Source organism: Patiria miniata, unplaced genomic scaffold, assembly GCF_015706575.1.
Source record: "Patiria miniata isolate m_02_andy unplaced genomic scaffold, ASM1570657v1 HiC_scaffold_29, whole genome shotgun sequence".
NCBI lineage: Eukaryota > Metazoa > Echinodermata > Asteroidea > Valvatida > Asterinidae > Patiria > Patiria miniata.
The window spans coordinates 4366900-4377997 of record NW_024037068.1 but is presented as its reverse complement, the minus strand read 5'-3'; positions in this window follow the sequence as shown (position 1 = coordinate 4377997).

Genomic DNA, 11098 nt, shown 5'->3' with positions numbered 1-11098 from the left:
AACAATCACCGTAAATTTGCGGTGATGTGATGAATTTAAATTCACTCCATAATTATCGCGTGTAATCTGTAAATAATGTTTCTTATATCCTGCACTGTTTTTAATTTTAGTGGGCCTATTAGACAATATCCGCTTGTTCAGTTAAACGTCTGTTAAACAAAAATTAAAACGTAGTGGTTGTTAACGTTGAAGTTAAATTTGGTTTAAGTCTAACAACATAACTGGGAGTAAGGTCGAGGGGCTTTTATGTTATATTGTAAATTAAAAATTGAAAACTGTTTCAATGTTGAAGATAAAAAACTAGGCAATATGTTCATTTTAATTCAAATTTTTGAATCTTGATGCTACCACACTATTTCAGGATGATTTCTGTAAAACATGGAATTTTATAAACAGTCCATGAATTCCGTCTAATAAAATACAACATGTAATAAGTCATAAAAGAATATAATGTTGTCGACTGCAGTGTAGAAATAGCCTACCTGGCTATTAATTTAAAGATATTTTCTGACGTATCTGACCAATTCTCCTGGAACGTTTCTTGTTTTGCAAGTGTGAAATTTGTATTTTTGTTTGTGCATTCCTCATGAGCCACATTTTTGGTTTATGCAAATCAATTTGGGCGTGGCTTGGATATCTTGGGTGCACAGATCTTCTGTTACAATGTGGTTTATTCCCATCATTGGTGGGTTTTGTCAGCAGTTGGGTGTTTGTTCAATCAGACGAGTCAAATGTTTGCTTTATTTTTGAAATCTATATTTTTCTGTCTACCTTGGTCGCACACCTTATAATTGTAAATGCTTAGTGTTTAAATGAAAAGCAAAATTTGGTGTTGATGTAATTTTGCTTTGATTATAAATTTGTTTTATGATTTGTATTTGTTAAATTTTCCACGTGTAGTAATTCAATTAAGTGTGTAGTTTTCTTTTGAAATTAAGAAGCCAGCAGCTTCACTCCTCTAATTTGGGATTGCATCTAATTTGATTAATTGAAACACATTTTTGTATGATGAAAAGCGAGTTTGGTAAAGTAAAGGAAATGTATATATTTTCTGAGATCCGAATGTGCGTTTAGTAACGAATTAAATAATAATCAAAAGGGAGCTTCAATCAAACATTTTCAACTTATATTTCCATAATCAAGTTTGTGAGTTTCTAAGGAATGTAATTAGAGGATCTAAGTCGCCATCCTTCCCTCTTGGCACGTAACAAAAACACACAACCCCAACATTATTGATAACATTTCGGTATACTTGCACTTGTGTAGATATTGTAACTCGCCGATTGCAAGCGATAAGTGCGGCAGTTAAAACCAAACACCATATAAATTGTAAAAGAAGATTCTAGACTATTCTTTTGTAGTTTTATTAGGAAACATTAGGGGCAATGCTCGACACGGTTTGTTTGTGAACCACCTGGCTGCAGACGCTCTAAATTGGTTTTTAAAAAATACTTCAAAATATAACACACAAATTTAACATTCGTTACAATCAAACTTATACATTTCAAGAGCATTCACGGCCGATTCTGCCTGCGCAAAAGACATCGCCCCCAGTGTTCAAAAATAGTTAGCCGAAATTCCGTTGTACGAAGCTTCGGCCTAAAAGGCCGTCAATTGTAGCGAATTTGGGGTCAAGTTTTAAATCGCACCTCCCTATTGTTTTCAATGTTTTCAGGTACGGATGGGTCTCGTGGAAAATGATTTGCCCTGTTAAATTACAGGAAATGATGATGTGGCTATTTTATATAAGCTGGTTTTCGCGATGCCGTACACCGAATTTCAACCGTTTGGAACGGCGATCTTTGTATGAAAATTTGTGACCAGTTAATAAAAAAATCACGAGGGAACTGATCATACTGAAAGTTACTTGGAGGTTTCATGGACACACGGGGTGTTTAGTTGAGCAGTTTGCTTCGGAAAATGAGTACACGTGTACAACGCACGTGTGTCGCGTGCATTCCCATGGCGAACAGTGCAGCGCCGACCGGCGAATGATTCCATCCCAAACGACATCCGTTTCCCATCTTCTGATTGGTCCATTACATGCATATAATGCCTTGTGTCCCAAGAAATATTCCTTCCTCACTTTAATTATTTATAAGGTAAAATGAGAAGAAGTGTTGCGACTTTAATATTTCAATAGCGCCACCATGCGGACTAATGCAGCAAACCGACATAGCAACCGCGGGAATCGGAGGGCATTGGGCTGGTTACGGATGGTGAGCAAGATTATTTCCAGATTAAACCCAGTTTCATGTTTATTGTTAACTGTAAAGCCTGTGATTTTCCCAGTTATTGATCCCTAGTTATTGATTGCACTGTTTGAATCCACATATGTAAAGATTTCAATTGTTTGGGATGGGCGAAAATAGGCCACGCCACACGAGGTGTCGGAAATAGGCTCCTATTCTTCCAGTTTATTACCATGACGATTTTGATGTTGAATAGTTTGCCCTCAATTTATGATTACCCTTATTGTATTTTCCAGAACGATCTCCACCATGATCAGTCTCTCCACCGGCCTAATTTTCCCCACTTGTCTTCCACTGAGGATGATGGGACATTTGAATTTGAAATAAAACAGGATTAATCCCGCCTGCCCAGCCAGTGCTCACAGAACACACAATCTAAGGACTCCCCTTGTGTCCTTATTTTTCCTTTACAAGAAGTGAAAACGTTCACAAGGGTTCGAACTCGGATCACCTGATTAAAAGTCAGGACTACTTCCAACGAGTCCAAGAATAAGCCGCCGTTCGTCGGTGATTATCTTAAACACCATTTGTCCCTTGTTATATAACTCATTCTCAAAAGCCCTGGACATCATGAATATGCATAACGCAGAGAGAGCGCCCTCTTTTGATATTGTCGGACTTCGGTTGGGAAAAAATAATTCGCTGGGTGGAGTCATTATAATAATGTTTACTTTACCTCAATTTGCATGTGGACTCCTACTGGGCGTGGTAAGCCTTCGTGAATCTATTTTGCCACTTTTTCATCATCAACGTCATGTTGTGCGTTATAGCAATACTTTTTGGAGTGTTTCCATAGAGATCAAGTGTAGCATTAAACTATTCAATGTCTGAACGAAACACATCACGTGACAAACTTGACTTCAAGAAACGGTGATATTGGAGCATAATTAAATATATCATTTATGGACCTGCATACAACACTCAAGCCTCTCCATTAACCATTCTATTTCGTGCTAGCGCACACTCTTTAGGCCTTTTACACAAAGAAAACGTGACACACAGACATCAAACAGACAGACAGATAGGATCTTTCCTATCTGATTCCTTTTCACATAATTGCTGTTTGTTGGTTATGTCCTCATTAACATGGCAGCATTAATTAATATCGTGATTTTTAACACTTTTTTACACAATTTTTCCCATGGAATTAGCTATGTTAATATTGATAATGTAATATATAAGCTTAATATAAAGGTCTCAACCATTTGTCCCCCTCTTCATCAAAAGCTTGGATTGTTAATAATTGAAAATGTTTCACATACATATAAATAACACCTCGTCTTTAAAGAACATGCTGACAAAAATATGATGAATTTCTGAGCACTTTGCGGTACATTACGTGCAGCAAGATTAAGATATCATACATTTATATATTATATCCGTAAACATGGACATGTACAATCATGCCCATGTTGCACTGCATGTGAGCATCTACCCCCGTAAATAGCCATACGTCGTTGCTTTGTCTGGACCTTTGAAAGCCCGGGATGAAGACAATCCATTTACAGTCTCAAAATTTTACGGTGCTACCCAAGAACTTCTGTTGACACAGGATCTGTCATTCCCGAGAAATTTGAGGGAAAAATAGAGGAAGATACGAACGGTTAGACATTTTGGTTTATCAGAATTTCTGCGAGGTCACGCACGGTCTCTTGAATCCTTTGCGTGCAAAACGGTAGGAGCCCTCCGCCTTTCTGGAAATAAACGGTACACTTTAAATAAATTCTGGCAAACTGGCAAACTTGTGTTTTTTATTACTTGATTTACGCACCGAACACTGGATAGGCAATTATTGTTGTAATACCTGCCCAGAGTCACGTGACCCTATATGAGATGGTCAAAATAATACGTGATAGCTACACAACAAGCGACATAATGAATTAAAAATTCGTCGAACACCATTTCCCTATTTCGGTTATACTTCTTTGTAATCGCTGCAACGCGTTGGATTTGCTTCACTTATTCGGGGACTGACAGACAACTGAATCTCTTCAGAAATGAGTCCGTTATACGGGATGATTTGTATCTTCGTGATTGGTGCCATATGGCACCTTTCTTGTAGTAAGTCAAATTATGTCAAAGATATTTTGAATAAAACTAAAACACTGTAATGCTAATGTTTAACTCATGTGGCATCTCTTTCTCGTTGGGTTAACGGTTATTCCCACAAAAAGGCCAAACATTTACAAGAGGATCATCAATTTCGAAAGTCACGATGAGCGTTCACAAATGAGAGTATTTACTTCTGATTTGGGATTTTTTGTAATGCTTTTTCCATAGAGACGATTTTGACAGCCGTTGAGGGAGAAGATGTGGAGCTAGAATGCAAGGCACTTGACTGGGCTGTGACTCCACCGTGCAGTGGTACAGGTGTCGCATTCGAATGGCATGTAAATGGATCAGCCATTGCCACATGTACATCTACATCGACCATTGCGGGGTATACGCCTGTACTTAACAAGACAAGCGGGGCTTTGACGATCCCTCAAGTTTCTGAATCCTTGAATGGCACAAAGTTCCTCTGTCAAGTGTTATACGGATTAGGGATCAACAATTCTGAAGTAGAACTTATCGTGTTTAATGGTGAGTATGTTTATATTACTCGTGAATTATGTAAAACAAAAACCTCGGAAAAGGGGGAAGGAGCACCATGTAGGACAAGTGCGCCCGCTCTTTCAAATTTTAAACTGAAGGCAGACCAGTTGGTCTTACCGCCCACCCCCTTCCTGTATTGTTTCTGGATCCGCCCAGGAAATGTCCCCCTTTGTTTGTTCTTTTCTGATATTGTCGCGCGTGATTGTTTATCGTTTGTTCATTTCTCTTGCCCAGCCATTGGAATTTTAGACTTTATTGCAGCGTTTTAATACGAGCATTATACAATTAGGACAAAACGTGGTATAAATGGTCATGTATTAAAAACACGTGTGTAACCACATGCGCTCTAACTTTCAATGACGTTGCATTTTCGAACTCAGAAAGCCAAATCAATCTGATACATTTTTGTAGCCGAGCATAGGATAGTTTATTCTTATATTTGGCAAAACGGAACAACTATTTATTATAATATCATGGGTTGCTCCTAAATACAGGAATAGGAATTACTGAGACGACGTCTGTGTTGAACGGGATACTAGGAGGGGGTATCACCTTGGAATGTTTCCTCAAAAGAGTTCCATCCGGCTTTCCCAATATTACCTTCAAGTGGTTGCTTGGCAACAAACCCTTGAACGATGCGTGCACAATTGAGGGCAGTACCAGTGCGGGGAGGTATGACTATCACCATGACAACCATGGTTGCAACTTGACGATTAACGACCTCAAGTTAACTGATGAGGGGCGCTACAGATGCGAAGCTCAATATTCGGCTACAATGGTGTGGAAAAATACATCCTTGATAGTTAATGGTAAATAGAAACTTGACACAGCTGTTTTAATCAAAACACAATCTTCCTATGGTGTATTTGCTTTTGATGTGGCACCATGTTCACTTGAACCGGTATGTGCGCGTACTCGATGTTTTTTTTATCACTACGGTGCTTGAAACTTGCATAAAACGCGTGCGCCTCGAATAAACGTAAACGGTTATTGACTGTTGTAAGTTGTTTAGCCATGGTGACAGACGAAAGACTCAGTTCAGTGAATGGACATCGAGAAGTGACTGATCCCGAAGCTTGTTGCATGGGATTGAGTGCGTTTGCTTTATATTTGCGTTTAGCCGATGCAGCAAGCAAGGCCCCGGCGTAGGGGTACGTTACAATACTATGTGGAGGATACTGGCCGGAACGTCGAATTTAACATCGCCGGTTGGTCTTACAATCACCCGGCTGTTTAAACGAAGTCGCTGAACATGATGGAGTTATAATGCTAAGGCAGGTACCGGCCCTTTTGAAACCTTGACTACAAACCTGGACTCGATTGACAATTTGAATTACATGTTGATTTGTGGTTGTTGCTGAATGCTGTATTTCTACTAAAGTTCCCTCATAACTATTGCCGTTCTTGTTAATCTTATCCTGATGCAAATTGTAATGCTTTTCCGCAGTGCCACCCAAAGATGTGTACATCATCAACGCCACTACCGGCGAAGTTTATAACGAAGACGTGAACGTCAGACCGGACACCGACCATAACTTCACCTGCCTGGCCACAGCCCACAGACACCAAACCCCCGGCAGAAATCACCTGGACATTCGCTGGAAAGAACACAAGCGGAGAGACGAGGGTAGTTGGGACGAGATTGCATAACACAAGCAGCACGTTCACCTTGACGTCATTTCATCATGGTCAGCGAGGGAATCTAACGTGTACAGCAACTGGGGCGGGAGAGAAGGTGGTCACGAATATTGGGTTGCTCGGCCACTATGGAAAAACAGGTATTTTTTTTGCCAATGTTCGTGTTTTGTCCTCGTTTTGTTTAGCTATATCGATTTTTAAAATTATAAATATGAGATTTGAATTAACTTTCAAAAACGCAACTGCAATAATCGTCTTGATTGTAAGTTTATAACTTCAAGCATCCATCGGTATGCCGCCATTGTAAGAAAATATGAATGAACAATTCATATGATATGGCTTTAAAATATCATCGGTGACAATGACAAACGATTTCTTTCCACCGGAGACTACCCACCGTCGTTAATAATAAGCGGCGCTGTTAATTCGAATGATGGCGTTCTTTCATTTCAGCTGGTTCATATACTCCATGCAGACGGTATACGTGTCCTATCTAATCAAAAGCCGTGCAATACAATACAGCCCTCCTTTGAACAGGTCCCCATCCAATCATTGACCAGATAACGACCGTTCCTACATTAGGCTTTTATTATTACGAATGGCCATGTTATTCATCACAAATATATATTTTCTTTAGATCATCTAGCGAGGCAGCCTTTTCTCTCTCTCGTGTAAATATGTGGTATGTGTTTATAACAACAGTATACTACGGGACTAACTTAAATGCTTATTAGCAATGAAATTTGTCTTACATGCCTTTACACAACACCCGTCGGCAGTCAGGGGGAATATAAGTCGATCACACAAACACGATGTTGCATGGGTGAACAGTTTCAATCTCTGGGTTTGATGGCTTGGTCTAAACTTTGTGCGTTCAATCTAATAACTTAATTGATGTTATACACAGGAATGTAGCTGCGTTGTAGGGTATATTATATTTTTATGGTATCCAAAATGTATATACGTTTGTCCGTCATTCGTTCGTGTTAATGTCCTGTGAACATAGCTTGCAGCGACCCATGTTGGCTTTGCAGTTTTAGTTAGCACTTCAAAGCACTACAAAATCAGCGTCCACTTTCAGACGCAGAGATATACTTCCACGCCTAACTTTATTAAAATAAGGACCAGAATTTATATTAACATTGTTTGTACTGTTATGGGTGTGAGGCAGCGCGGTAGGGCATGGCCACCACACCCCAAATGGGATCGACACAACGAAACGATAGACAATATTATTGAAGACAGGATTGCAAAACATAACCAACTATCTTTAATTAAAACAAATAAAACAATTTGTCGACTTATTGTGATACAGCTTTGTGGGCCAAGCAACCCGACGGCACGTACGTTGAGGGACGCAATCCCACGTGCCCGGAGCCCAACCCTTTTATAACAGAGCTAGAGAAGCGTTATGTAACAAAGTATTTTATAGACTGAGTGAATTCGCAGTATGCCAAGCTCGTGACAAATTATCAAAGAACAAAAATGTGGGCTGGTGCAGGTGGCGCCTTAACAGTATTAATGAAAATCCGCTCTAACTTTACAAAATGTTTATCAGCCATTACTTGAAACAACGGTATTATTGTCACACTGTATTATGTTGTTACGTAGCAAGCGCGGGCAGAATTTAATCGGGCATTGTCCTGTATACTATATTTTATGGTATACAGAATTTAACGGGCAGAATTTAATCAGGCGGGCTGAAAAAGATGTAAGCCGATCGCAGCGACCTGTGTTTTATGTGTGTGGTATAGTGGTTAATGGGAGGGATTGGATTTTAGAAAGTACGTGGTTCAAATTCGGCCCAAATAGTTCTTTGTAATATCCTGCCACAACTTGTACCGTTGAGGTTGTTTTAATAAAAAAAAAAAAAACTCATTTTTTTCTGCGCGCTGTTGACATCCATCTACCTTGCTTATTAGCGACGCAAATATAACACGAGCTACCATAATAATAATTGTGTTCTTTCGGCTATTTCTTTCAAATATTGCATTTGTAGACAGACGCAAGCAAGCCAGCTGTTAACCTTGTGCATATGCTTGGGAAGGCACATACACGTTGGCCCATGTGATTTGTCTGACTATTTGTGTGTACATTGTAATGCTTACTTCATCCACTTCATCACTGAATGAATGCGTTGCTCTATTTCGATACTTGCTCTACTCTTTTGTGTGAGTGAAAAACCCATTCAGATTTACTAAAATTGGGGAAGGATTTAAGAACGGTTGGGGTAAAAACATATTTAATTCTCAGTCTAAAATGCAATTGTGAAAGTATTGAGTGCATCATGGAAATAAGTTATCACAAATAAGTTTTCTCAATGATTTACTGTATGTGATTTGAATCTGACTGACGTACTAAAGATGGATGGGGAGAATTGGAAACTACTGGGCCATCCCAAAACGACAACGGAGATTCCGGATCAACAATTAGCACACCGAGTGAGTCTATTTTTGAAACTTAAGTGCGCCTTACACTGTTAATACACATTTTATTGCGGACGATGTCATACAGTGCAAAATGAATGCCACTCGTCATCAGCTGCGGAGATAATCCGGGAAAATTGAGCGTACGTTTCGAGAAAAAAAATGTAAGACCTCTGATGGGTTGTCCAATGAACCCCATACCTGCTAGCCACCGGTCTGACACTGGGCCATTTTCGTGGAGCTACTATGCACAAAAATGTGCTTTAATTAGCACCTAAAAAGGCCTGGCATAGCAAAAGCAGGTTACCAGCCAAAACTTCATGTGTTTTTTATGCTTAGCGAACAGCTAAATATTAATCACAAGCATTATACATCACATGGCAATTTAATTGGTTGGTAATTCTGTGCCAAGGAGGACCTTTCAATGCTAAGCAGCTACATGAAATTGGCCCCTGTTGGCAATCAGCAACATCTAGGTGCTTAGGTCACACCATTGGGATTAAGAGTAGATGGAGGAAATTCGCACTTTAACAAGCGAAGAAGGGTATGAGCATTACTCGTTATACTTGTTATTTGTTATACTTAATTTCTAGAAATTCTAAGCTAAAGTCGCTGCTCTTGGTTTTTTTGAAATATAAATGTTGTAGGCCGGTACTACACGCGCGGATCCAGATGGGGGCACACCCGGCCCGTGCCCCCCCCCCCCCCCCCTTTTTGCAACTGTTTTTTTTTTTTTTTTTTTTTTTTAACAAGTCATCTTAGGGCGGGCGCGCATTAAATACATCCCTTTGAGAACATGGCTATCTTTTTCGTTTTTGAGGAGTCATTATGGCGGGCGGACGGGCGGTCATCAAATCAATCGCTTGGAACATAACTATTATACATAATTATCAACAAAAATATACAATGTATAAGTTTTGAAGGTCGCCTGTCAATCATTGTCTCAAAATTTCTTTCAAAGCAAGAATATATTTTTATAAGACACTTTTTTATTTCCCGGCTGGACTAGGGGCACATTTAATACAGCACTTGCATTTAATGCTTCATGTCAAAATGTATTCCAAAATATATTCTAGAGTAGAACCAAGGGCGGATCCGGGGGAGGGGGGGGGGCAAAGGGGGCCATGCCCCCCCCCCCAAAAAAAAGAAACCAATTTTTTTTTTTATGTGACATCGCAATAAAGGCAGGCAATGAGTACACCACCATCTTTTCCTCAATAAAACAGTGGTTAAAGTGGTCAGAAATTGCCTCAGATCGCACCACAGAGTATATCCAACAAATTTTTTGACCCACTTTTTGGGGGGGACCAACATTTTTTTGGGGGGGGGGACCCAAAAATTTGTTTTGGCCCACCCCAAAATTGTGTTCTGGATCCACCCTTGAGTAGAACATGTACCGGTACACGAAATTATGTAGGCTATGTGTTTTTTTTTAATAAATGAAGAATAAAATCGCCATCCCCTTCTTTTATTTTCCCGGCCTCAGAGAGAGATTTACGTCTGGTTCTCTACAAAAACTTTTTTTTTAAAGCAAAATGATTAAAAAAAACCTAGTTCGTTAAAGTTTGTACTCGAAGTTAATTCTTTTGTAGATTCCAGGGGAAATTTAATACGAATTATGCTCGGTTTTTCTGATTTTTAAATGAATATGATCAGGATTAACAACATCCCTCAAATAATAGCGTCAAAATATATTCCAAAATATATTCTAGAGTAAAACATTTTCACAAAATAATGTAGGCCATGCATTTTATTTTTTAGATACACAAAGAATTAATCGTCATCCCTTTTGCCTCAAATAGAGAGAAATCAAATAAATAGGGGTTATTTTAATACGACTTAGTATGTCTTGTTCTCTCGATTTATTTTTAAAGTAAAACGATTTCAAACACCCTAGCCCATTAAGTTCTGAACCCTCAGTTAATTCTTTTGTAGATTCCAGGGGAAATTTTAATACGAATTATGCTTAGTTTTTCCTAATTTTAAAAGGAATACGAATAAGATTATCAACAGCCCTTTGACTTCAAACTTAATTTCAAAATGTATTCCGAAATATTTTAGAGTAACATTTACAAAAATAATGTAGGCCATGCAGTTTTATTTTTTTAATAAGCGAAGAATAAAATCGTACTACGAAAAAAGACATCGGGAGCCCTACATTTAATGAATTATTTGGACTTGGAATAT